General features: G+C 45.3%; 1 long non-coding RNA gene across 1 annotated transcript in view; it reads right to left on the reverse strand.

Annotated features, from left to right (window-relative positions):
* Positions 1 to 682: 682 nt before the first annotated feature.
* Positions 683 to 27,578, reverse strand: part of LOC115089596 — a 131,554-nt gene continuing 104,658 nt past the window's right edge. The window contains exon 4 of the long non-coding RNA XR_003856186.1: positions 683 to 801. This is a non-coding gene — a long non-coding RNA (uncharacterized LOC115089596). The remainder of the gene's footprint in view (positions 802 to 27,578) is intronic.

The following is a 27,578-nucleotide window of genomic DNA, read 5'->3' on the forward strand; positions in this document are numbered from 1 at the left end:
AAGTCACTACTTATCTAGCTACGGTGGTAGTGCTGCTGAATAGTGGCCTCCATTCCCGGACCCCATTTAATCTCTCACTCCCATCCCGGACCCCATTCCCGGACCCCATTTAATCTCTCACTCCCATCCCGGACCCCATTCCCGGACCCCATTTAATCTCTCACTCCCAACCCAAGCCCCATTTAATCTCTCACTCCCAACCCGGACCCCATTCCCGGACCCCATTTAATCTCTCACTCCCATCCCGGACCCCATTCCTGGACCCCATTTAATCTCTCACTCCCAACCCGGACCCCATTCCCGGACCCCATTTAATCTCTAACTCCCATCCCGGACTCCATTCCCGGACCCCATTTAATCTCTCACTCCATCAACATATATCTCACAGTCATTTCAGTTTCAGCGATTTGTAATTATCTTTAGCTGACGTTATCCTTTCCTTTTATTTCTCTCTTTGCCCAGTTCAATCATCCTTGCTATTTGTAACTGCTTTTTTCCGCTCTACAGTTCCAGTTTGAAGTTTATTATGCACCCCTGTTCAACTGTAAACCAGCATGATGGGATTGTATCATGAATGCCGGTACATAAAAAACCTACATAATATAATGAAAAAGAAAGATTCTTCATTTTATGACAGCAAAATAACATTACATTTTTTGTTGAAATGTTTTACTGTTGCCTGGCAGGGTCCCAGCGCCTCTCTGGGTGGGCTTCAGAGTCCTTGCTCCTCTTCTGGAGTGGGGTCTCCTCCTCCTCCTCCTGCTACTCCCAGAGGCGAAGCGTGAGTATTTCCAGATGAGGCTAAAAGAAAAAAAAAAAAAGAACCGTCAGATAGGATGCCTGGCATATAAGACAGAAGGTAGCAGGTGCAAAGCAGCAAGGAAGACAGCACGTGCAGCCGCAGTAGCAGCAAAGGAGACAGCACGTGCAGCCGCAGTTCCAATAGGAAGTGCACGCATCAGACCTGGACTGGAGATGCCAATGCAGGCTTTCGATAGTTAGGGGGAAGAAAACAAGTCTGCTAACGTGCAAACAGGATGAATGAACCATGGCATGTGCATGACATCATCCGACAGCGCTGACACGGACTCAGTAAACACTTAACTAATCATGAGCAGGAGTTCCTGCGCACACCTTGCCTTCTGAGCCCCAGCATTCTAAATTTCAGCAAGGTAGATAACTCTCCAGGGAGGTCAGTGGGTATGAAGTCTGGCAAAGTCAGCTTTCTGACTAGAGGGAACCCTGTTAACAGGTAAGAAAAATGTGTTTTCTCCATCAACAAGCAGGCATGAATTAGCCATTACTCATGGGGGGTCATAAGCTGATGGGAGCACAGCGGAAGCACTTACTTAAATGCAACTTGGCCCTACCAGGTGGAGAGCGGACTGCTGGATGAACAGGCTGTGCAGAACTGCTTGTCCAAAGTTACTATTTCCTTGGAACAAGATGTCCAGACAGTATTTGGATATGAAGGAGTGAAAAGACCTAGTAGCAGCTTTGCAAATGTCTTTAATAGAAGTGGCCTTGAAATGAGCCATTGAAGTCACCATGGCTCTCACTTGATGAGACTTGACCAAACATGTAATCTGTAAACCAGCCAGTGCATTACAGCACACTATAGAGTCCACTAGCCAACTGGACAGAGTTCATCTGGCAATTGCGCCTTCCCAATCTACCAGTATCAACGGACATGAAATGTTGAGAAGCTTGATGGTGCAGTTGAGTCCTCTTTAGGTAATATGCCAGATCACTCTTATCGTCCAAGAATTGAAGAGCCTATTCTCCTTTGTGTATATGTGGTCTCGGAAAGAATATAAGAAGCATAATACTTGATTAATGTGAAACCCAGGTACTATTTTTGGAAGGAACTTGAAGTGGATCCACAGGACAACACTATTATGAAAAAACTGAAGGTATAGTGAATATGAAACCAGAGCCTGTAGTTCACTTACTCTTTGTTCCAGGTGAGAAACTTCAATTCCACCATTTCAAGAAGTTCAAAAGGAGGTTTCATGAGTTGAACTAGGTCTACATTGAGGTCCCAAGGCACTGGAGGTTAATTGCCCAGAGATTTGAAATGCCACAGTCCTTTCATTAATTTTGGTACCAAAAGTTGGAGAGAGATTAGAGCTCCTTCCATCAGTTGATTAAATGTTGCATTGACACTGAGATGAACTTTGACAAACAAGGTGTTAAGGTCTGAGGATATGTTGCAACCGTCGCTGCTCGACGTCTCCACTCCACCCTCCTTGGCGACTCCCTCTTGCTCAAATGGAAGGTTGGCTGCTGCGGTGTCATTCTGCCGACTCCCTCCGGGGTCCCCGGAGCAGCTCCACGCTGCAAACTGTTATGATTCACAAGAGCCTAAGGGTGCGCGTGTGGCGCAGCCCCGACTGATGTACCAGCAGTGGCGCAAACCTCAGGGGCGTCCCCCTGAGATGACATCATCCGTACCGGATATATAAGGTCTCAGAAATCGCTAACTAATTGAGTTAGCAAGGAGTTGGATATGGACCAGTTTCGCTCTCTCCAAGCTGCTCTGCCTCCTCGGACTTACCAGGGGTACCCGCTCCTTGGGGGCCTCGCTCTCTCTTTGTTTTCAGGTCACAGTCAGGAACCGGTACTTGCTCCTCGAGGGCCCATGTTCCCGGACTGGTTGCTGAATACTTATTCTGCCTGGAAGTCATCGCTGCCTCCTACACCAGTGAGTTACCTTCTCTCTCTCAGAGCTTTCCCTGGAACCAGGTACTCGCTCCTTGAGGGCCTAACTCATTCCAACACCTGGACTACTTCTAGAGACTATTGTGTGAGTGTTACCATCAAGGTTCTGTTCCTGAACTCTGCATACCCTGCCTACTCACTATATTCAGTTTCTCTACAGCTCAGTTATCCAGGATCACTGTTCCAGTACCTGAGGGACTACAGCCCTGCCGGGCACTTCCAGCTCACTACTGCCACCTCTGGTGGTTCAATATACTGTTTAATAAAAGAACTAATGTGTGTCTGTCTCCATACTCTGAGCCTGACCGGTGGTCCCTCTCGGGATCTTCCCCCGGGGGCGTGGTCATCTGCCACCGGCCCAAGGATCCACCCACAACTACCTCAAACACCAACAGGATAAGAGTAAGAACAAATATTGAATCAAGTCTCTCAGGCCACAGAAGGAATCCAGCTAGCTGGTCCTACACTATCGGGGAGCCTTCCATTCAAAACCATAGGATCTTCTAGTTGAAGGTTTTCTGTTGGAAAACAGAACATCCTCCACATCTTTGGGAAGGAGCAGGAAGACTACTGTGCAATCAACATCCATTTTCTGAGGGCCAGCAATGGTAGGTTTGGATAGCAGACCCTGCTTTCCTCCTGTGTGATGAGAGTTGGGAGATAGTTCCAATGGAACCAGAGACTGACTTGACAGACAGACAAGATATGGCTATTACACTTGCCATGGTCAGGCTGGCATTATGAAGATTACCCTCATCTTGTCCCAAAGTCCTGACAATTTGTTTGTTGTTTTCAGAGACAATAGGTCGATCTCCAACTTTCACCAGATTCTGAACAAGTTATTTGTAATTCTTTGCTCCAAGAACCACTCATGCACTTGTCTCTGCTGAGGCAGCCCTCTAAAGTATTCTGGATTCCCAAAAGGTAGATTCCCTGGATATGAGCCATTGTGATGTCCTACACATGACCACATTTGGAAGGCCTCCTAGTACAGGGCATAAGAGCCCATATATCCCTGCTTGTTTCTATAGAACATGGCTGTTGCACAGGAGGTGGACCCTTGGGCTGAGGTGGGGTTGATGCTACCCTTAGGAGGGATCCTACAGGTCCTCACCGTCGGCAGGTGGAGTGGGCTGACTGATGGAGGCTGGCTGGAGCTTCGCCAATACCAGCCCTCGTTCCCCACAGGTTGAGCCTTTGGGTACCAGGGCCGGCTGGAGTTAGGTGGGCCTCCGTATGTCGTCGTTGAAGAGGAGATGGAGAGGTCAGCCCAGAGGCAGCAACAGCAGGACTGGAGAGTCTGTACTGGACAAGGCGGTGTCCCGGAGACCCGGGCGCCAATGGGAACCAAAGCCTGACAGGGGGCACCCGAGCAAGAATAGGCCAAAGCCTGAAAGGCCAAGTCCAAGACGTAGACAGTAGAGTCATCGTAAAGCAAGCTGGAGTCAGGGCTGGCAGCAATCAAGGAGCTGTGGCAAGGCTGAGGTCAGGACTAAGAGATGATCAGTAGTGTAGAGAAGCAAAGCGGAAGTCTGGACTAGGAGATGATCAGTAGCGTAGTCAGGCAAAGCGAAGGTCTGGACTAGGAGATGATCAGTAGCGTGGTCGGGCAAAGCAGAGTTCTGCTCCACGAGAAGATCAATGGCGTGGTCAGGCAAAGCAGAGGTCGGGTCCAGGAGAAGATCAATGGCGTAGTCAGGCAAAGCAGAGGTCGTGTCCAGAAGGAGATCAGTCCGTAAGGAAAGCTGGTAGCAGGAACACAGGAACGAGGAAGACAACCAGAAACAGGAACTCGAAGGAAACAGGAACCAGGAACATAGAGGAATCACCGGAGGCAACGAAGTACATGACCAGCATGGAGACCTGTTGCAAAGGCGACTAACAGGAGCTGAGCCCGGCCTTTTATACCGGAGCTTCGGCGGCGTCATCATCCAGGGCTGCGGCCAAGTTCCCACTGCGGGCCCTTTAAAAGAGATAGAGATGCGCGCGCACCTAGGGAGGGGCGTGGCGCTGAATGGTGGCGTCTCTCTGCGAACCACGCAGAGAGGCCCACCGCGGAACACAGGAGCTAGTCGCAGTATCTGGAGCACCGGGGTTGGCCCAAGGACAGAGCCACCAGCCTACCACCGCAAGGGACGTGGAGCCAGATGCTGGATTTGGCAGCAGAGGGTAAGAGGGCCTGGCTGCAGGCCTTCCATGGCTGGCACACGCAACAATGGCCACTTGGTTGTCTGTCTGGATCAAGATTCTCTTTCTTGAAAGAAGGTGAGAGAAAACTCTTAGAGCACAGCAGATGGTGCACAGCTTCAGGTGGGTGATTTTCAGTTGACCTTGGGTTTATGTTGCACTGGTGTGCGCTCCCCACCCTTTGGTGGAGGTGAAAGTAGACACAGTCACTTGATGTAGTGAGATGCGCAGTGAGAGACCCATCTTTAGAACTTCTGGCTATATCTACCACTGAAGAGATGAGATGTCTCATCCTAGGGTTCACAGGGATTAGGTGGAATAATGGATGATAGAGCTGATGCCATTGGCTTCATAGGCCCCACTGAAGGCCCCACAGCCAAGCATTTCCATGATTTCTAACAAGCTGCTACAAGGAACTCTTTTTACATCCTCTCCGCTCTAATTATATAACCCCTCCATCCCCCCTCCCTCTATTTTTTCTCTCCCCCCTTTAATATCTTATTTTTCGCCCACCCATCCTGACCCCCTCACCCCTACTCTACCCATTCCTATTCCACCCTGCTCATTATCAACTTTCGCTTCGAATTACTAATGCAGAAGTAAATTATCTTAGACTACTGTTAACAATTTCTTGTAAGACATCTGTACAATTAGGAATTAGGAATATTGCATAATACCATATTTTAGACATTGTTTTTTGGCTATTTATTTCTTCTTTTAAATGCTATTTAGAAAAGCTCAATCTAAAACATTAAGATTTAGACATATAAGACTTTGTTCTGTCATGTATTTTTTGCTCTTATGTTTAAATGTTATTCAAAAAAGTTATAGAATATGTTACTCAAAAAGTTATTTGTTATATGTAATTGCCCACAAGCAAGCTTATTCAACTGTTCTCTGTAAACCAATTTGATTTACATATAATGTAAGAAGATCGGTATATAAAAACCATAAATAAATAAAATAAATAAATAAATGTGCAGATGAATCAGAATAACCACATGCACCACAGAAGTCATGGTCTGAAAAGGACTATGACCAGCCTTGGTGACACTTGGTCCTGTTGCAGGAGAGACCTTACTAGGCCTATCAGCAATGCCAGTCTTTTGATGGGGAGAAATGCTTTTTCCTGAAACAAATCTATCCAGATACCTATGATCTGAATTCTTTGAGACAGAATCAAAGTTTAACTTGGCAAATTTGACCAAGTAGTGTAGATTACAAACTGGATGACCGATATGAGACAGCATGCAATGGTAAATGGAACCTACTCTGAAGAGAGAGCCATGTTAAAAGGAGTGCCACAGTTTTATCAGTTTTGGGACCGGTTCTGTTCAATATCTTTGTGAGGGACATTGTGGAAGGGATAGAAGGTAAAGTTTGTCTGTTTGCGGATGATACTAAAGTCTGCAACAGAGTGGACATGCCTGAAGGAACAGAGAGAATGAAAATTGGTTTAAGAAAGCTTGAAGTGTAGTCAAATTATTTGGCAGCTGGGATTCAATGCCAAGAAGTGCAGAATCATGTAGCTGGAATGTGGTAATCCAAAAGAGCTGTTTGTGATGGGGGTGAAAGAGAGAGAACTTCGGGTGACAGTGTCTGGGAATCTGAAGATGGTGAAGCAATGTGACGCGGCGATAGCTAAAGCCAGAAGAATGCTGGGCTGCATAGAGAGAGGAATATCGAGTAAGAGAAAGGAGATGATAATCCCCTTATACAGGGCCTTGGTGAGGCCTCACCTGGAGCACTGTGTTCAGTGCTGGAGTTTGTATCTCAAAAGGGACAGAGACAGGATGGAGGCGGGCCAGAGAACGGTGATGAAATTGGTGTGAGTTCTGTATCAGAAGACCTATGAGGAGAGGCTGAAGGATCTAAATATATATACCCTTCAAGACAAGAGGTGCAGGGGAGATGTGAACCAGACAGTCAGATACCTGAAAGGTTTTAATGATGCACAAACTTTGAACCTTTTCCGTTGGAAAGAAAACAATAGAACTAGGGGTCATGAAATGAAACTCTGGGGAGGACGACTCAGAACCAACGTCAAGAAATATTTCTTCACAGAGAAGGTGGTGGATGCCAGGAATACCCTTCCAGAGGAGATAGTGAAGAAGAGAACAGTCAAATATTTCAAAAGGGCATGGGATAAACAGTGTGGATCTCTAAAGGCTAGAGGATGGAAACGAGATAAGCGTGCGGGGGTGGGGGTAACCTGCTGGTACGGTGGTTACTACCCTTAGCAGAAGGCGTGGAGATTATTACCCTTAACCATTACGCTTTGATGCTTTTAATGCAACTACAACATTGCTCCCTGCTTAGATGGCAGGAAGAAAAGAGGACTTGCATTCATTCGACAACTGAGGGCCTTAACTTCTATGGTCTGGGACAGTGATACGCAGACATAAGGGAGAAAGCACAGGACTGCTTCTATGGCCAAGTCCTAAAGGAAATGAAGAAAGAGTGCATGGGGGTAACTTGCTGGTGCGGCAGTTACTACCCTTAACCAATAAGCTTTGATACATTTGATGCAACTCCAACATTGCTCTCTTCTTCAGCAGCAGGGGAAAAGGGGACTTGGATTTAGACAGCAACCAACAAGGGTCCCAACTTTTATGGTCTAGAGAACTAATAAGCATGGGGGTAACCTGCACAGAGCGGAAGTTACTCCCCTTAACAGAAGGCATGGATTACTACCCTTAACCAAGAAGCCTTGATGCTTTTGATGCAACTGCAATATCGCTCTCTGCTTTGAAGGAGGAGGGTAGGAAGTGGAGAGAAAGAGGATTCAGAGACAACCAACATGAGTCCTGACTTTTTATAGTTTAGAGTACTGATGCGCAGACATTAAGGAAAAAAACACAGGACTGCTTCTAGGGCCACGTCCATAAGCAAGGCACGTCAAGCAGCCCTGGCTGATACATGGGGGTAACCTGCACAGTGTGGTAGATGGGAATCTTGCTGAGCAGACTAAATGGACCACTGGTCCTTTTCTGCCATCATTCCCATGTTTCTATATTGCTATGAAACCCAGAGAATAGAGGAGCCACTTGGTCTTCTTAAGGGACTCCCGAATGCCTGATGGAGATGGCCCTGTCACCAACTAATCATCTATGTATGGGAACACTAGACTCTGCTGACAAAGTTGTGCCATCACTATGTAAAGCACTTTGTGAACACTCTTGGGACTGCTGAAGGCCAAAGGAGAAAACCTTGTATGCATGGTACGTTTCCTTCATCATGAATCTGAGGAAATTTCAGTAGGCAGGGTGAATGGGAATCTGTGCATAAGCATCTTTCAGATCCAAAACACGCATCCAATCCCGACTGAATGAAGGAAAAATTGTCTGGACTGAGCCTTGAAGAATTTAAGAACATAAGGTCAGACTGAGATTCCATCAAGCTCAGCATCCTGTTTCCAGTAGTGGCCAATCTAGGATACAAGTGCCTGGCAAATACTCAAACAGTAAAATAAATACCATGCTACTAATACCAGTAATATGCAGTGGCTATTCCATAAATTCAATTTGATTAATAGTAGTTTAGGGACTTCTCCTCCAGGAATTTGTCCAAACGTTTTTTAAACCCAGCTATGCTAACTGCCTTAACCACATCCTCTGGCAATGAATTCTAGAGTTTATTTATTTATTTATTTATTTATTTAATGTCTCTTATATACCGATGTCCGTTTGCACATCGCATCGGTTCACAGTAAAACATGAACTTTATGGGCGAAGCCCTTACAAGGAACAGATAAATACAGTTAACTTTAGGGCATAGCCCTTAACAAAAACCAAGGAAGAAATACATTGGAGGGGGGTATTGATTTACATACTATAACCTATATATATGTATATATATATATATATATATAAATAACTATAAACATAAAATTATAACATTTCAAGGTACCAAAATCAGAGGCATTTCGTAATCCAATATTCAGGCCGAGTTCACAAATGTGGATTGGGGTTATCCATTTCGGAAGGAGTTTATGTGATGGGGGGTGACGTAGGGTAGGCTTGCTGGAAGAGCCAGGTCTTTAGTTTTTTTTTTTGAAAGTGGGTGTATATGACTCCATGCGGATGTCATGAGGTAAGGAGTTCCAGATAGTGGGACCGGCTAGAGAGAAGGCTCTGCTTATGGTGGAGGAGAGTTTGAAAGCTTTAATGGGTTGGGAATGTAGGGTTCCTAGGAGAGCTGTGCGGGTGGGTCTGTTGGAGGTGCGAGGGGTGAGTGGAGGGTTGATCCAATTGAGATTGGAGTGTAGCAGACTTTTGTGGATGATGGAGAGTGCTTTATAAAGAATTCGGGAGTGTATAGGGAGCCAGTGTAGAGAGATGAGTATGGGGGTGATATGGTCCTTCTTTTTGGAGTTTGATAGAATACGAGCGGCAGCATTTTGTAAAAGTTGTAAAGGCTTGGTGTGTGAAGCGGGGATGCCAAGGAGAAGTGCGTTACAATAGTCTATTTTGGATAGAATAATAGACTGAAGTACAGTACGGAAATCCATGAAATGGAGAAGAGGTCTGAGTTTTTTTATTGTTTGAAGCTTATAATAACATTCCTTAATGATAGAGTTAATGAATGATTTACAAGTCAGGTGATTATCTATAAGTACACCTAAATTGCGAACCTGTGTGGGGAAAGAGGAGGATGAGTGTGTAGGTGGAATGTCTGGAAGAGGTTGCTTGTTAGATATGATTAAAAGTTCAGTTTTTTTGGGATTTAAAGCTAGATGCATGTCATTAAGAAGTTGGGTGATGGAGGAAAGGCAGGATTCCCAGTTATGTAGGGCAGTTTGGAGGGAGTCGGAAAATGGGAAAATGATTTGCACATCGTCAGCATAAATGAAATGCTTGATGTGCAGGTTGGTGAGCAGGGTGGTGAGAGGAAGCATGTATATATTGAAGAGGGTAGAAGAGAGGGAGGAGCCTTGAGTTGAAAAGTGCATTGAGTAAAAAATAATTTTCTCTCATTGTTTTAAATGTGCTGCTTACTAACTTTATGGAGTGCCTCTTGGTGCTTATTTTATCAGAAAGAGTAAATAACCAATTTATTTATTTATTTATTTATTAGTTTTTATATACCGGGGTTCCTGTATAAAATACATATCACCTCGGTTAACAAGGAAATGAAACTAACGCCTCGCAGGGCGATTTACATTGAAACGAGAAAAACACTTCAAACAGGTAACAGATAAAGAGGTGGGCATAACAGGGATTATAGGAAGAAACTATAGAAACGACATGTGTTTAGCATGTCCAATTTGTTTTGATAATGCTGCTGGGAAAACTATGTACAAACCTATGTACAGGGGGAGGTGGTTCAAAGTCTATCCTTTGGTAAAATACAGAGATTGTATTCTTTCGACTCTTAGATGTCCGGGAATGCTTGTGCGAAAAGCCAGGTCTTTAGCTTCTTTTTGAACGTAGTGTGGCAAGGTTCTATACGAAGATCTGGTGGGAGCGAGTTCCAGAGTGTGGGACCCGCAGTGGATAGAGCTCGTTTCCTCAGGGAGGTTTTCGCCGGCTGGGTTACAAGCATGTTCTTATAAGCATTTCTCGTCGGTCTTTTGGAAGTGTGTAGCTGTAGTTGAAAAGTTAAATTGAGAGGAGAGATATTATATAAGGCCTTGTGTATCATCATGATGCTTTTAAAGTGAATCCTGTGTTTAATCGGTAACCAATGCAGGTGCTGGAGGATGGGGGTGACAAGAACAGGTAAATTCACATTTACCTGTTCTTGTCTTCTCATAATTTTATAGAGCTCTAGTATATCCCTCTCAGCTGTCTTTTCTCCAAGCTGAACAGCCCTAACCTCTTAAGCCTTTCCTCATAGGGGAGCTGTTCCATCCCCTTTATCATTTTGGTCACCCTTCTCTGAATTGTTTCCAGTGCAACTATATCTTTTTTGAGATGTGGCGACCAGGATTGTACACAGTATTCAAGGTGCGGTCTCACCATGGAGCGATACAGAGGCATTATGACATTTTCCGTTCTATTAACCCTTCCCTTTCTAATAATTCCCAACATTCTGTTTGCTTTTTTGACTGCCGCTAGCACACTGAACTGATGAATTCAATGCTTTGTCTACTATGACGCCTAGATCTTTTTCCTGGGTGGTAGCTCCTAATATGGAACCTAACATCGTGAGTTACTTTTCCCTATATGCATCACTTTGAACTTGTGCACATTAAATTTCATCTGCCATTTGGTTGCCCGGTCTTCCAGTCTCACAACGTCCTTGTTAGAACCCTCAGTCCCTAGCTTCTCCCTCCCAGCATCTGACTTATTTGTATCCCACGACCTTCACAGTAGAACACCGCCATGACATGCACACAAAAGTACCTTCAGCACGGACCCGGCGGTGGATGCCTTAGGCTCGTGCGCTCAAGTACGTGCATATTATATGTGCCGAGGCTGGAAACAGCAGGCGTCGCCCTTGGATGATGTCACCTGCCTCTGGCTATTTCAGCTCATTCAGTCCTGCAGTCCTTGCCTTGGCAAGAGGTCTCCTGAGTGACCTGCTCCTCAGTGCGTGTTGCTTATTCCTGCATTGTCTGCCCGAGTTCCTGTTTGCTTGTGTTCCGGTGTCCCTGCCTCCTGTTGTGGTTCTGTGTTCTGGTCTGTCTCCTCTGCCTGGTCCTGGTCCTTTCTGTTATGGTTTGTTCCAGTACCGCTCGCTCATCCGGCTGTGCCAACCACACCACATCTCATGTGTCCACTTTCCTAATAGTGTGCCTAAGGCCATAGACCTAGCAGACCCGGCTACCCTACAGGCCATTCCTGGCATGGCTCAACGAACCCAACCACAGCAGAGCAGGCTGCTGGGGATTGAAAGGTCATCCCTCTGTAGGGACAAAAACGCTTGGAACCCGGAAATGACCCTTCATACCAAAGGGGCACTGTAACTGTTTCATATCCTCTAGCAACCGAGGCCCTGGAGACTCACCCCACTTACTGGCCAGTTTCTCCAACTAATTCCCAAACAAGAGCGAGCCTTTAAAGGGCATCTTGGTAAAATTGGCTTTGGAAGCTGTGTCAGCTGACGTCTGGCCACTATCACCGAAACCATTCCTCTGGCCGAGGTCCAGACCAAATCACAGCCTGCATCTGCTAAAAAGGCTCCATAACCGCTCTGGAATTCCCTCCAGACTCATTAACCTCCTGAGAGAGAAGCTGACAAGATCTCACCACTAGGGCGCAACAGGAAGTAATCTGTAAATTCATTGCCACTTCCTCAAAGGCTTAAGAATAGCCTCAATCCTTTTATCATGCACATCCTGCAAGACCACTCTTCCTTCTACGGGGATAGCCATCCACTTACACATGGCACATACCAGAGCATCCACTTTGGGAAAATACAAACGCTCTCTCACAGCCGGATCCAGGGGGTACAGGCCTTCCAGTGTCCAACCCCCTTTAAAATTTTCCTCTGGGGTGTCCCATTCCAGATCAATCAATTCTTGGATGGCATCCATCACAGTGAAAAGAAAGAGGCTTTACATAAGTAAACCAAAATGGGATTCTTCTTCGGCTCTGACAGCGCATCCGAACCAGGGACACCCAGCTGTTTCAAGGTCTGGGAAATCAAGGCCAGCAGTTCATCTCTATGAAAGAACCGCAACATGGTTCGATACGGTTCCATCCCTGGAGGAATTTCCCCATCTTCCAGGGAATCAGGATCAACCTCATCATCAGTGCCATTCGGACTCCTATCAGGAACACTCGCAGGGTGCAGAGGCGAACCCCGGCGCTTAAGCATAGGACTGGAAGAGGGAGGAGCCGCCGGCTGAGGGTCTGACTGGACAGAAATGGGGAAAGTGGAGGTCTGCGCCTGAAGAAAGGCTTGTAAGCACTGAAATAATTTCACCCCGAGAACTGCCCTCGCCAGTGGAGGAGCCAGGGAGAACTAAGATCTGGCGTCCCCCCAGTCAAGGCCGTGACCAACCCATTGTCAGACTGGGAAGAGCCAGGCTTAGCAAAATCCGAGAACGACAACTCTCCCTGAGCGTCTGAGCAGTGCTGACATAGGTCAGAAGCCAGGTCAGGCTGAGAAGCCCTAATATGACAGGCAAAACAAGTGGGAAGATGCTTAGGCTTCTTGCTTACCAGCGCCATCGCTGTGGTAAACGTGCGTCGGAATGGCTCCCACTCAAAAATGAAATGCATCCAAAAAATAAGCTCATAGAACAAAGCACGCAAGGGACATGCACAACCTGTGTGCCAAGTTAAGCACGTAAAAAAGCTTGTGCGCATAAAAAGCACGCCCCAAAACAGAGCAGACAATGCATGCACAGAGCCGACACACTGCGCACACTGATGGCCTATAGAGGGCAGCAGAACAAACACAAGAGCGTGTAAAAATGGCCGCCATGGCCTACCACGTGGCATGCAAGGAAAAAGCCTAAGTGTGGGGCCCAGCCCACCGGAGCCCACTCAACTCACCAGGCTGCCCAACTCCCCTATCCCAACAGGAGCGGGAACAAACGTCGGCACAGTGTGGCGAGAACGGAGACCGGAGGAAGTCCTGAAACCCCTCTGTCTCTGATTCAGGTAAAACTTTCTCCTTTTTGTTTTTTAAACCTTACCTGAGCTCAGCACTTACCAGCTGAGTACAGAGATGGTCACTGGCTGCGAGGGGAGAGGGACTCTTCCATCACTGCCACGCTCAGCCTCCTGCACCCGCTGCCTTTCAGCTGAAGTAGCAGCTAAGACCACACTAGGAAACCCAGTTACCAGACCAAGTCACACCTCTGAGGGACCATAGAAATCGCCTCAGGAATTCTCAACTGGGGGAGGGATCTTTAGGCATCACTGCAGGAGAGCGGGGCTTTTTTTTCCTGTATTTAGAATTTCAATTTTCTCTTTTCAAAAAGCTCAAAGCAATCCCCATAGGGAGATGCACATCCACCATCTGCTGGAGATGGAGAATACTGGCAGGCTGGGGTCACTGCAGGAGAATATATACTGTGACATCAGCTTGCTCCATCTCCATCTGCTGGCAGGGGAGCATAAACTCACTGGTCCTGAGTCCATCTGCCTACATGCTAGGAAATTCTGGATTTAAAAAACTCTCAAATTAGTGACATACACATTTGCCACCTCGCAGATCGATTATTTATTTATTTGTTTATTTATTTAACATTTTTATATACCGGTATTCGTGGGAACATCATATCAGTTTACATATAACTTGTAACAAGAAACTACATTGAACAAGGAGAATGCAACTTGGAGGGAGAAATGCAGAGGGTTAAGGCAAAAACAAAGCAAAGAGTATTTACAGGTGGCGGCAGCTATTTTTTTATTTAATTTTATTTAATTTTATTTAATTATTTATTAATTAAAAGAGGTTTGGACAAATTCCTGGAGGAGAAAACAATAGATTATTAGCCACATAGACTAAAGAAAACTATTGCTCTCGCTAGAAGTGAGTAACAGGAATTAGGTCTACTTTATGCGATCTGCCAAATACTTATGACCTGGCCTCAGGGGCGGATTGGCCTTTTGGGGGATCAGATATCCCCCGGTCGGCTGGTCGCCCTGGTCATGTGGTAATCTCAGCTCCTGCTGAGGGATTGCCATGGAACCCAACCCGTCGCAGCCCAAGAGAAGGGTTGGTGCGGCAGTGACGAAGCCCAACCCATCGCGGCCTGAGGGAAGTGTCGGCGCGACCCGGGAGAGATCTCCACGTGGTCCGAGGGAGGTCTCGGCCCAAAAAAGGCCTACAGGCTTCAAACAGGAAGCATCTGGCAGTTACAGCTTCCTCCCACTTTCCCCTCCACCAGTAAATGAGCAGCGTGGGCTCGGCCAAGGCCCAGAAGAAAGGAAGATGCTTGAGAGGGGTGTGTGTGTATGAGAGAAAGTGCCAGCATGGCTGTATGAAAGAGACAGCCTGAATATATGCATGAGAGTGAGCCTGCATGTGTGTATGAAAGAGAGAGTCTGAATATGTACATGAGAGTGAGCCTGCGTGTGTGTATGAAAGAGAGTCTGAATATGTACATGAGAATGAGCCTGCGTGTGTGTATGAAAGAGAAAGTCTGAATATGTACATGAGAGTGAGCCTGCGTGTGTGTATGAAAGAAGAGAGTCTGAATATGTACATGAGAGTGAGCCTGCGTGTGTGTATGAAAGAGAGAGTCTGAATATGTACATGAGAGTGAGCCTGCGTGTGTGTATGAAAGAGAGAGTCTGAATATGTACATGAGAATGAGCCTGCGTGTGTGTATGAAAGAGAAAGTCTGAATATGTACATGAGAGTGAGCCTGCGTGTGTGTATGAAAGAAGAGAGTCTGAATATGTACATGAGAGTGAGCCTGCGTGTGTGTATGAAAGAGAGAGTCTGAATATGTACATGAGAGTGAGCCTGCGTGTGTGTATGAAAGAGAGAGCCTAAAAATGTACATGAGAGTGAGCCTGCATGTGTGTATGAAAGAGAAAGTCTGAATATGTACATGAGAGTGAGCCTGCATGTGTGTATGAAAGAGAGAGTCTGAATATGTACATGAGAGTGAGCCTGCGTGTGTGTATGAAAGAGAGAGTCTGAATAGGTGCATGAGAGTGAGCCTGCATGTAACTGCTTTCTTCCGCACTACAGTTCCAGTTTGTTTTTTCTTTCTATGCACCACTGTTTTAATGAAAACCAGCATGATGTGATTTTATCATGAATGCCGGTATATAAAAACCTTAAATAAATAAAATAAATAAATATGTGTGTATGAAAGAGAGAGAGAGCCTGAATATGTGCATGAGTGAGCCTGCATGTGTGTATGAAAGAGAGAGCCTAAATATGTACATGAGAGTGAGCCTGCATGTGTGTTTGAAAGAGAGAGTCTGAATATGTACATGAGAGTGAGCCTGCATGTGTGTATGAAAGAGAGAGTCTGAATATGTACATGAGAGTGAGCCTATACATGTGTATGAAAGAGAGTCTGAATATGTACATGAGAGTGAGCCTGCATGTGTGTATGACAGAGAGAGACTGAATATGTAAATGAGAGTGAGCTTGCATGTGTGTATGACAGAGAGAGTCTGAATATGTATATGAGAGTGAGCTTGCATGTGTGTATGAAAGAGAGAGTCTGAATATGTACATGAGAGTGAGCCTTCATGTGTGTAAGAAAGAGAGAGCCTAAATAGGTGCATGAGAGTGAGCCTGCATGTGTGTATGAAAGAGAGAGTCTGAATATGTATATGAGAGTGAGCTTGCATATGTGTATGAAAGAGAGAGCCTAAATATGTGCATGAGAGTGAGCTACCCAAGAAAGAAATCTAGGCTTCATAGTGTATAACACATTGAAATCGTCGGTTCAGTGTGCTGCGGCAGTCAAAAAAGCAAACAGAATGTTAGGAATTATTAGGAAGGGAATGGTGAATAAAACGGAAAATATCATAATGCCTCTGTATCGCTCCATGGTGAGACCGCACCTTGAATATTGTGTACAATTCTGGTCGCCACATTTCAAAAAAGATATAATTGCGATAGAGAAGGTACAGAGAAGGGCTACCAAAATGATAAGGGGAATGGAACAGCTCCCCTATGAGGAAAGACTAAAGAGGTTAGGACTTTTCAGCTTGGAGAAGAGACGGCTGAGGGGGGATATGATAGAGGTGTTTAAAATCATGAGAGGTCTAGAACGGATAGATGTGAATCAGTTATTTACTCTTTCGGATAATAGAAAGACTAGGGGGCACTCAATGAAGTTAGCATGTGGCACATTTAAAACTAATCGGAGAAAGTTCTTTTTCACTTAACACACAATTAAACTCTGGAATTTGTTGCCAGAGGATGTGGTTAGTGCAGTTAGTATTGCTATGTTTAAAAAAGGATTGGATAAATTCTTGGACGAGAAGTCCTTTACCTGCTATTAATTAAGTTGACTTAGATAATAACCACCGCTATTACTAGCAATGGTAACATGGAATAGACTTATGTTTTGGGTACTTGCCAGGTTCTTATGGCCTGGATTGGCCACTGTTGGAAACAGGATGCTGGGCTTGATGGACCCTTGGTCTGACCCAGTATGGCATGTTCTTATGTTCTTATGTTCTTATATGTGTATGAAAGAGATTCTGAATATGTACATGAGAGTGAGCTTGCATATGTGTATGAAAGAGAGCCTAAAAATGTACATGAGAGTGAGCCTGCATGTGTGTATGAAAGAGAGAGAGAGCCTGAATATGTACATGAGAGTAAGCCTGAATGTGTGTATGAAAGAGACAGAGCTTGCATGTGTGTATGAAAGCGAGAGAGCCTGCATGTGAATGAAAGAGAGAGAACCTGCAAGTGCGTATGAGAGAGGGCGCGCTTACATGTTTGTATGAGAGTACCTGCATGTGTCCATGAGAGAGAGAAAGAGTCTTCATGTGTATGTGTGAGAAAGAGAGAGTCTGCTTGTGTCTGTGAGAGCCTGTATGTGTATGAGAAAGAGAGTGCCTATATATGTTAGAGAGAGGATAAAGATTGTTTGGCCTTCTTCACCCAAATCCACTACAATCTCTGGAAAATCAAAAGATGTCAGGTATTTATTTATTCAAAACGAAAGCGACAGACTTTAGAGAGGGAAATAGTGTTTCAACTATTACCACAAGAAATTTAGATTAGACTAGAGACAATATCATCAGCGTGTGCTCAAAAACAGGTTTAATCTGCTGTCTCTCGCCCTCAATGGGCCCCAGGCAGTAGTCAGCCTTATGAGCAAGAATTGTTTAATCATTTATTGTCTCATGTCTTTCTAAGATGTATTTATCAAATAACTATTGTAATTTTTATTTTTAATAAATTTCAACCAATTTTAATGTAAAGCATCTATTAGAAATTACTAAACTGGCTTTTTACCAAAATTTAAATAGATAGAGAATACTTAGCCAAATGAGGTCATTCAATATCCAACCCGACATGGGCCATGTTTCGACTCTACAGAGTCTTCTTCAGGGGAAATAGATGTCTAAATTCTCTTTACTACCGGCAACATATTCAAAGATCCTGTAAAACGTTAAAAACACACACACTCAAACCAACGTTATTACTCTCAGGTATCAATATGTGTAAAGAAACCAACACATCCCACAACGATCCATTTCTAACTTTTAACAATACTTGAATCAAAAAATTACCGTGATGGTAAATATCATGAGAACTTACCGGGACGAAAAATCACATCTCTCAGGATCTCAACATGGCGTTTAGATGCCTCTGCCGTTCAAACAAAGATTCCCTCTCAGTTTAAAAGGCCTGTGTTCATCTACGTCACCGGAAATTCTGTAGTTCAATGCCCCCCGGAAACAGGTGGAAACTACTTATCCCAGACTGCAATAGAGACGGGTACGGCTCCTGTTATTTTTTTTTGATTCAAGTATTGTTAAAAGTTAGAAATGGATCGTTGTGGGATGTGTTGGTTTCTTTACATTATTTTTACATTACCTACACATATGGAAAATTTCCTGAGGGATAAAGAATTAGAGAAGTTGAACCAGGTTCAAATAACAGAATTGCTTGATGTTTTGTGAGTTGTGATTATGTTTCTGTTTTTTCATTGTTGCACTGCATAATACAGTCGGGCTTGTTATGGTTATCAGAGCATGTTTGTGAGCGAGAGAAATTGAGTGAGCCAATGAGCATATGTTTGAGCAAGAAGACTGTTTATGCCAATGGGCCTGTGTGTGAGTATAAAAGAGAACGACTGAGCCAGTGAGCATGTATGTGAGCAAGAATGAGTCAGTGAACATCTATGTGCGCATGTATATGAGAGAGCAATTGAGCTAGTGAGCATGTGTGTGAACAAGAGCGTGAGAGTGTGACACAGTGAGCATATCAGTGAGAGAGAGCACATGAGCCAGTGAGCATGTATGAGAGACAGCGTGTGATCTACTGAGCATGTGTGTGAGAGAGAATATAAGGGAGTTTGTATGAGAATGAACATGTGTGTTAGACAGAGAAGAAACTTTGTGCATATCTCTCACACCTTACTAATATAGAAACATAGAAACATAGAAACATAGAAACATAGAAATGACGGCAGAAGAAGACCGAATGGCCCATCCAGTCTGCCCAGCAAGCCTCACACATTTTTTCTCTCATTCTTATCTGTTACTCTTAGCTCCTTGTTCTATTCCCCTTCCACCCCCACCATTAATGTAGAGAGCAGTGATGGAGCTGCATGCAAGTGAAATATCTAGCTTGATTAGTTAGGGGTAGTAGGGGCAGTAACTGCCGCGATAAGCAAGCTACACCCATGCTTATTTGTTTTACCTAAACTATGTTGTACAGCTCTTGTTGGTTTTTTTTTTTTTTTTTACTTCTCCCCTGCTGTAGAAGCAGAGAGCCATGCTGGATATGCATTGAAAGTGAAGTATCAGGCACATTTGGTTTGGGGTAGTAACCGCCGTAACAAGCCAGCTACTCCTCGCTTTGTGATTGCGAATCCTTTTTTTCTTCACCCCTGTTGTTGAAGCTATGCAGGATATGCGTGAAGCATCAGTTTTTTTGTTTTTGTTTTATTTTTCCCCCTGCCGTTGTTTGTTGTTTGTTTGTTTGTTAATTTTTTTTTCCCCTGCCGTTGAAGCAGAGAGCTATGCTGGAAATGCGTGATGTATCAGTCTTTCTCCCATGCCGATGCAGCAGAGAACCATGCTGGATATGCATGGAAAGTGAAGTATCAGGCACATTTGGTTTGGGGTAGTAACCGCCGTAACAAGCCAGCTACTCCCCGCGTTTTGAGTGCGAACCCTTTTTCTTCTCCCTTGCTGTTGTAGCAGAGAGCTCTGCTGGATGTGTGAAGTATCAGTTATTCTTCTCCCCTGTCATTGAAGCAGAGAGCTATGCTGTATATGCATTGAAAGTGAAGTATCAGGCATATTTGGTTTGGGGTAGTAACCGCCGTAACAAGCCAGCTACTCCCCTCTTTGTGAGTGCAAATCCTTTTTTCCATTACCTCTTGCTGTTGAAGCTTAGAGCGATGTAGGAGTCACAGTAAGCATGTGTATGTTTATTTAATAAGGGTATTGTGTCAATAGCCATCATTCTGGCGAGTCACCCACTCTTCATTGGCGGCCTCTTGACTTTATGGATCCGCAGTGTTTATCCCACGCCCCTTTGAAGTCTTTCACAGTTCTGGTCTTCACCACTTCCTCCGGAAGGGCATTCCAGGCATCCACCACCCTCTCCGTGAAGAAATACTTCCTGACATTGGTTCTGAATCTTCCTCCCTGGAGCCTCAAATCATGACCCCTGGTTCTGCTGATTATTTTCCTACGGAAGAGGTTTGTCGTTGTTTTTGGATCATTAAAACCTTTCAAGTATCTGAAAGTCTGTATCATATCACCTCTGCTCCTCCTCTCCTCCAGGGTGTACATATTTAGATTCTTCAATCTCTCCTCGTACGTCATCCTATGAAGATCCTCCACCTTCCTGGTCGCCCAGTGACTGGAATCTAAAGTTCTCAGATATGGACATCGCCTCCTATCCCATGACTTTTTATTTTTCCTAAAAGCCTCTCATGAGGAACTTTGTCAAACGCCTTCTGAAAATCCAAGTATACTATATCTACCGGTTCACCTTTATCCACATGTTTATTAACCCCTTCAAAAAAGTGAAGCAGATTTGTCAGGCAAGACTTGCCCTGGGTAAAGCCATGCTGACTTTGTTCCATTAAACCATGTCTTTCTATATGTTCTGTGATTTTGATGTTTAGCTTTAATTTTAATTATTTGGGGATGTTTGCTGTGTTTGCTATTTGGAAATATTTTATTGTTGTTTGGTAAAGTAACAAAACAATGTTATATTTTTGTAATTATTGGATGTTCTATTTATCAGTTGTTTTGCAAAATTTATTCTTTTTATAAGTTTGGTTTTACTATTATGTTTGATGTTTTATATTTCTTGATGTTATTGTTTGATGATTAGTGAGGAATGATATTTGTTTTTTCATTCCATATAGAGTCTGGCTTGTTGCGATTTCAAGTTCAGTTTTTGTGTGCATGTTTCTATTTAAAATTTATCATCGCTTTATTTTGTATTTGGTGAGGGTTTGTCTGTGTTCTACATGTATGACTAAGGTGAGGTATTCTGCCGAGCAGACTTGTGGGTTGGCCCAAACCGATTTGCATGGATGGAATTGGGGTCTACAGCTTTGCTTACTCACTGCTGGTCTAGAATATGCTCTATTTCTTAATTAGTTAGGAAAAATGTGAAATTTATTTTGGAGATATTTGGGTTTAATTCTGCCATGTTTCAGAGTCGACTTGGTGGGTTGATGCATGTGCTCCAGAGAAAGTGCACAAGGGTAAGAACATAAGAACATGCCATACTGGGTCAGACCAAGGGTCCATCAAGCCCAACATCCTGTTTCCAACAGAGGCCAAACCAGGCCATAAGAACCTGGCAAGTACCCAAAAACTAAGTCTATTCCATGTTACCTTTGCTAATGGCAGTGGCTATTCTCTAAGTGAACTTAATAGCAGGTAATGGACTTCTCCTCCAAGAACTTATCCAATCCTTTTTTAAACACAGCTATACTAACTGCACTAACCACATCCTCTGGCAACAAATTCCAGAGTTTAATTGTGCGTTGAGTGAAAAAGAACTTTCTCCGATTAGTTTTAAATGTGCCCCATGCTAACTTCATGGAGTGTCCCCTAGTCTTTCTATTATCCGAAAGAGTAAATAACCGATTCACATCTACCCGTTCTAGACCTCTCATGATTTTAAACACCTCTATCATATCCCCCCTCAGCCGTCTCTTCTCCAAGCTGAAAAGTCCTAACCTCTTTAGTCTTTCCTCATAGGGGAGCTGTTCCATTCTCCTTGTCATTTTGGTAGCCTTTCTCTGCACCTTCTCCATCGGAAATATATCTTTTTTGAGATGCGGCGACTAGGGATGTGAATCGTTTTTCAACGATTAAAATTATCGTCCGATAATGTTAATATCATCTTAAATCGTTATAGAACACGATACAATAGAAATTCTAATGATTTATCGTTAAAAATCGTTAAATCGTGTTAGTGCGCACTAAATCGAGTTAGTGCGCACTAACTCCCCGTTAGTGCGCACTAACTCGATTTAGTGCGCACTAACTGAAAATGATACAAATAAACACTTTCCAGGTCACTGAAGGTCAGTTAGGAATGAATATGTGTTCCTATTGGCTGGCTGCCCTCTTATCTATTGATGTTACCAAGGTTACCACTGAGGTGATGGTTGGGGGGATGGGAAATGGAACTGGAAACTAACGAACACCAACAGAAAATGAAACAAAGTGTTCACACTTCCCAGGTCAGTAAAGGTCACTTAGGAATGAATATGTATGTATGTATTCCTATTGGCTGGCTGTGCTCTTATCTATTGATGTTACCAAGGCTAACACTGAGGTAATGGTTGGGGGGATGTGAAATGGAAACAGTTGGAAGCTTGACAAAAAAGTAATGTAATGATCAGCACTCACGTGACTAGAACTTGTTTGTTTATTATTTTTGTTAGCAGACACCTGAAATGCTAGTGCATGTTGAATTTGCCAATCACTGTGCATTTTAGAAAGGTGGTCCTGGCTGGAACTGTACACAGTTCAAATATATGTAATTGATTGTTGGTAAGTGTATTTTTTAAGTAGCCACACTGGCACCAGTATGTTTACTTTTCCTCCTACTTAACTCACTAGCTCAGCTTTGTAAGAAGGGCTTCTCTGCTTGTGTGTTGTTTTTGTTTGGTGTGAGGAGAGCAGAAACATCAGATCTTTATTCAATCTACTACAGTCATCTCTTACAGTGCCCTATCCCTATTAATACCAGGAGTGTTGTGATCTTCCTGCACACAGTGCCCTAACCCTGATACCAGTCTGAGACAGCTCCCTCCCTGCATTACTAGTGAGAGGCTGGCTTCACAGACAGGGGGGAGCTGCCTGACCCTCACTCCTGACTTCCCCCATGTCCCAGCTAGTGAATGGTGTGTGGGTGAGGGGGGGGGAGGATGGTGAAGTCTGAGACAGCTCCCTCCCTGCATTACTAGTGAGAGGCTGGCTTCACAGACAGGGGGGAGCTGCCTGATCCTCACTCCTGACTTCCCCCATGTAACAGCTAGTGAATGGTGTGTGGGTGAGGGGGGGGGGAGGATGGTGAAGTCTGAGACAGCTCCCTCCCTGCATTACTAGTGAGAGGCTGGCTTCACAGACAGGTGGGAGCTGCCTGACCCTCACTCCTGACTTCCCCCATGTCCCAGCTAGTGAATGGTGTGTGGGTGAGGGGGGGGGGGGGGAGGATGGTGAAGTCTGAGACAGCTCCCTCCCTGCATTACTAGTGAGAGGCTGGCTTCACAGACAGGGGGGAGCTGCCTGACCCTCACTCCTGACTTCCCCCATGTCCCAGCTAGTGAATGGTGTGTGGGTGAGGGGGGGGGAGGATGGTGAAGTCTGAGACAGCTCCCTCCCTGCATTACTAGTGAGAGGCTGGCTTCACAGACAGGGGGGAGCTGCCTGACCCTCACTCCTGACTTCCCCCATGTCCCAGCTAGTGAATGGTGTGTGGGTGAGGGGGGGGGGGAGGATGGTGAAGTCTGAGACTGCTCCCTCCCTGCATTACTAGTGAGAGGCTGGCTTCACAGACAGGGGGGAGCTGCCTGACCCTCACTCCTGACTTCCCCCATGTCCCAGCTAGTGAATGGTGTGTGGGTGAGGGGGGGGGGAGGATGGTGAAGTCTGAGACAGATCCCTCCCTGCATTACTAGTGAGAGGCTGGCTTCACAGACAGGGGGGAGCTGCCTGACCCTCACTCCTGACTTCCCCCATGTCCCAGCTAGTGAATGGTGTGTGGGTGGGGGGGGGGGGGGGGGGAGGATGGTGAAGTCTGAGACAGATCCCTCCCTGCATTACTAGTGAGAGGCTGGCTTCACAGACAGGGGGGAGCTGCCTGACCCTCACTCCTGACTTCCCCCATGTCCCAGCTAGTGAATGGTGTGTGGGTGAGGGGGGGGGGAGGATGGTGAAGTCTGAGACAGCTCCCTCCCTGCATTACTAGTGAGAGGCTGGCTTCACAGACAGGGGGGAGCTGCCTGACCCTCACTCCTGACTTCCCCCATGTCCCAGCTAGTGAATGGTGTGTGGGTGAGGGGGGGGGGGGGGAGGATGGTGAAGTCTGAGACAGCTCCCTCCCTGCATTACTAGTGAGAGGCTGGCTTCACAGACAGGGGGGAGCTGCCTGACCCTCACTCCTGACTTCCCCCATGTCCCAGCTAGTGAATGGTGTGTGGGTGAGGGGGGGGGGAGGATGGTGAAGTCTGAGACAGCTCCCTCCCTGCATTACTAGTGAGAGGCTGGCTTCACAGACAGGGGGGAGCTGCCTGACCCTCACTCCTGACTTCCCCCATGTCCCAGCTAGTGAATGGTGTGTGGGTGAGGGGGGGGGGAGGAGGATGGTGAAGTCTGAGACAGCTCCCTCCCTGCATTACTAGTGAGAGGCTGGCTTCACAGACAGGGGGGAGCTGCCTGACCCTCACTCCTGACTTCCCCCATGTCCCAGCTAGTGAATGGTGTGTGGGTGAGGGGGGGGGAGGATGGTGAAGTCTGAGACAGCTCCCTCCCTGCATTACTAGTGAGAGGCTGACTTCACAGACAGGGGGGAGCTGCCTGACCCTCACTCCTGACTTCCCCCATGTCCCAGCTAGTGAATGGTGTGTGGGTGAGGGGGGGGGGGAGGATGGTGAAGTCTGAGACAGCTCCCTCCCTGCATTACTAGTGAGAGGCTGGCTTCACAGACAGGGGGGAGCTGCCTGACCCTCACTCCTGACTTCCCCCATGTCCCAGCTAGTGAATGGTGTGTGGGTGAGGGGGGGGGGGAGGATGGTGAAGTCTGAGACAGCTCCCTCCCTGCATTACTAGTGAGAGGCTGGCTTCACAGACAGGGGGGAGCTGCCTGACCCTCACTCCTGACTTCCCCCATGTCCCAGCTAGTGAATGGTGTGTGGGTGAGGGGGGGGGGGAGGATGGTGAAGTCTGAGACAGCTCCCTCCCTGCATTACTAGTGAGAGGCTGGCTTCACAGACAGGGGGGAGCTGCCTGACCCTCACTCCTGACTTCCCCCATGTCCCAGCTAGTGAATGGTGTGTGGGTGAGGGGGGGGGGGGGAGGATGGTGAAGTCTGAGACAGCTCCCTCCCTGCATTACTAGTGAGAGGCTGGCTTCACAGACAGGGGGGAGCTGCCTGACCCTCACTCCTGACTTCCCCCATGTCCCAGCTAGTGAATGGTGTGTGGGTGAGGGGGGGGGGGGAGGATGGTGAAGTCTGAGACAGCTCCCTCCCTGCATTACTAGTGAGAGGCTGGCTTCACAGACAGGAGGGAGCTGCCTGACCCTCACTCAAGCAGAGAAGCCCTTCTTACAAAGCTGAGCTAGTGAGTTAAGTAGGAGGAAAAGTAAACATACTGGTGCCAGTGTGGCTACTTAAAAAATACACTTACCAACAATCAATTACATATATTTGAACTGTGTACAGTTCCAGCCAGGACCACCTTTCTAAAATGCACAGTGATTGGCAAATTCAACATGCACTAGCATTTCAGGTGCCTGCTAACAAAAATAATAAACAAACAAGTTCTAGTCACGTGAGTGCTGATCATTACATTACTTTTTTTGTCAAGCTTCCAACTGTTTCCATTTCACATCCCCCCAACCATATTGGTAACATCAATAGATAAGAGCACAGCCAGCCAATAGGAATACATACATACATATTCATTCCTAAGTGACCTTTACTGACCTGGGAAGTGTGAACACTTTGTTTCATTTTCTGTTGGTGTTCGTTAGTTTCCAGTTCCATTTCCCATCCCCCCCAACCATCACCTCAGTGGTAACCTTGGTAACATCAATAGATAAGAGGGCAGCCAGACAATAGGAACACATATTCATTCCTAACTGACCTTCAGTGACCTGGAAAGTGTCTATTTGTATCATTTTGAGTTAGTGCGCACTAACTCGAGTTAGTGCGCACTAATCGGAAAAAACGATTTTTAACGATTTTTCAACGAAATAATCGTGCCAAACACGATTTTCTTCTCCTGCCACACGATTTCTATCGTTAAGACGATATGGAAAACGATTCACATCTCTAGCGGCGACCAGAACTGTACACAGTATTCAAGGTGCGGTCTCACCATGGAGCGATACAGAGACATTATGACATTTTCCGTTTTATTCACCATTCCCTTTCTAATAATTCCTAACATTCTGTTTGCTTTTTTGACTGCTGCAGCACACTGAGCCGACTTTCAATGTGTTATCCACTATGACGCCTAGATCTCTTTCTTGGGTTGTAGCACCTAATATGGAACCTAACATTGTGTAACTATAGCATGGGTTATTTTTCCCTATATGCATCAGCTTGCACTTATCCACATTAAATTTCATCTGCCATTTTGATGCCCAATTTTCCAGCCTCACAAGGTCTTCCTGCAATTTATCACAATCTGCTTGTGATTTAACTACTCTGAACAGTTTTGTATCATCTGCAAATTTGATTACCTCACTTCTCGTATTTCTTTCCAGATCATTTATAAATATTTTGAAAAGTAAGGGTCACAATACAGATCCCTGAGGCACTCCACTGCCCACTCCCTTCCACTGAGAAAATTGTCCATTTAATCCTACTCTCTGTTTCCTGTCTTTTAGCCAGTTTGTAATCCATGAAAGGACATCGCCTCCTATCCCATGACTTTTTATTTTTCCTAAAAGCCTCTCATGAGGAACTTTGTCAAACACCTTCTGAAAATCCACCGGTTCACCTTTATCCACATGTTTATTAACTCCTTCAAAAAAGTGAGATTTGAGAGGCAAGACTTGCCTTGGGTAAAGCCATGCTCACACTTTGTTTCATTAAACCATGTCTTTCTATATGTTCTGTGATTTTGATGTTTAGAACACTTTCCACTATTTTTCCTGGCACTGAAGTCAGGCTAACCGGTCTGTAGTTTCCCGGATCGCCCCTGGAGCCCTTTTTAAATATTGGGGTTACATTTGCTATCCTCTAGTCTTCAGGTACAAAGGATGATTTTAATGATAGGTTACAAATTTTTACTAATAGGTCTGAAATTTCATTTTTTAGTTCCTTCAGAACTCTGGGGTGTATACCATCCGGTCCAGGTGATTTACTACTCTTAAGTTTGTCAATCAGGTCTACCACATCTTCTAGGTTCACCGTGATTTGGTTCAGTCCATCTGAATCATTACCCATGAAAATCTTCTCCAGTACGGGTACCTCCCCAACATCCTCTTCAGTAAACACCGAAGCAAAGAAATCATTTAATCTTTCGGAGATGGCCTTATCTTCTCTAAGTGCCCCTTTAACCCCTCAATCATCTAACGGGCCAACTGACTCCCTCACAGGCTTTGTGCTTCGGATATATATAAAAAAGTTTTTTATGTGAGTTTTTGCCTCTACGGCCAACGTCTTTTCAAATTCTCTCTTAGCCTGTCTTATCAATGTCTTACATTTAACTTGCCAATGTTTATGCATTATCCTATTATAGCTTCTTTCACCTCCCCTTTTAACCATGCCGGTAATCGTTTTGCCTTCTTTCCACCTTTCTTAATGTGTGGAATACATCTGGACTGTGCTTCTAGGATGGTATTTTTTAACAATGACCACGCCTCTTGCACACTTTTTACTTTTGTAGCTGCTCCTTT

Source organism: Rhinatrema bivittatum, chromosome 4 (assembly GCF_901001135.1).
Source record: "Rhinatrema bivittatum chromosome 4, aRhiBiv1.1, whole genome shotgun sequence".
Classification (NCBI taxonomy): domain Eukaryota; kingdom Metazoa; phylum Chordata; class Amphibia; order Gymnophiona; family Rhinatrematidae; genus Rhinatrema; species Rhinatrema bivittatum.